Genomic DNA, 1,426 nt, shown 5'->3' on the forward strand with positions numbered 1-1,426 from the left:
TATTATGATGACTACAACTATTAAGGCGACGCTACGATGACTAAGAAACCGACAACATATCTTTGTGGTGGAATGTAATTGGTTATTTAAAGTACATCTCCAACAACACTCCAAAAAATTTAAAATTAAATATCATAATACTCGATTCCTAAGGGCAGTTAAATGCACTAGACCATATCAGTCCATTATTTTGGTTGTTCTTATGGGTGAATGGCACCATCATTTCTGCCTATTCCCCATCTGCTCTAGGTGGTTGCTGATGTGCTTGCGGGTTCATCCCATCAATGAACCACGTCTGTAGCTGCTGCAACATCTGCACCGGGTGATCCTCTGTGATCTTAGTGAATGTCTCCTTGGGACCCTTCATCACTCCTGCGTCTGTGGCCTCTTGAGGCTAAGGTGACTTCCAAAGTGTTCCAATACTCTTTTGGATTTCTTTGAGGCATTGTTCAATAAACCAACCAAAATTGTTGAGATTAACAAGGTTGAGTTGGTGGAGGGGCTTCCCGATAAGACTTTGGAACATGATATGCGTGATCTCTTTCTCGTGATTGTCCTTGCACTGTTTCTTTAGTTGATCTATTGCCTTGGCGATCTTTTGGCACAAGAAGGTCTCTTGATTCACCATCTTCTTGCTTTGCTCCATCTTGGGCAACCTCTTAAAATCAGCAAGTACGCATTGGGCTCCGAAAAGGGAAGGCAAAACCTCTTGTTTTGAATCGTAGGGGTTGTAAATGATTGCACAGGCTTTGACATCGCAGATAGTGCTTAGTTCACTCACTTTTTTCATCAATCCCTTCTTCCTTTTTTTGAACATGGCTTTTCTTGCAGAGTCGTTAGTGATATAAGCGAGTTTAACCTTCTTTCTAGCCATAGTGTTTTGTTGTGTCTGTCCAAGGAGTAAGTGAGTGTATATATAGAATGAGACAAACATTGAATAGTTATTAGTAAGGAATGGGGAGTGGAGCATTTTAATATAGTAGAATATACCATGTAAGGTAAGATGTGGTGCATTTTAAAATTGCAAGTGAAATGTTCAAATTATCTCCAAAAATATTATGTCTTTAATAGAGGGTGTGGGAAAATCTTGTCATTTAAGGAATGTATTTCACAAAATTTAATTAATAAAATAATGAAAGGCTGCACTTATCTAAAATCATCCAATCCTCTCTTTTAATTACAAGTTATTGATTCATTGTAATGCACTTATATACCTACTCTCTCTTGCATTATCCCAGCATGCATTCACACTTGAAATTAATCATACATGGCAACCATACACACCTCCTTATCTTATACACACTCACAGTTATTACTCTTAATCATCAACTAATGTGGTCATCTCCTTCCAAATCAAACTTAATTATGTGTCTTGATCTCCTACACCTACCACCAATTAAGAATCAATTGTAACATCATACTATAC

The 1,426-nt window shown here is 37.7% G+C and overlaps 1 pseudogene; it reads right to left on the bottom strand.

The window, feature by feature from the left end:
- Window positions 1–229: 229 nt before the first annotated feature.
- On the bottom strand, window positions 230–874 carry LOC148268905 (agamous-like MADS-box protein AGL80 pseudogene; annotated as a pseudogene).
- Between the last annotated feature and the right edge of the window lie 552 nt (window positions 875–1,426).

This window comes from Carica papaya, chromosome 2 (genome assembly GCF_054855325.1).
Source record: "Carica papaya isolate Zhongbai chromosome 2, ASM5485532v1, whole genome shotgun sequence".
Classification (NCBI taxonomy): domain Eukaryota; kingdom Viridiplantae; phylum Streptophyta; class Magnoliopsida; order Brassicales; family Caricaceae; genus Carica; species Carica papaya.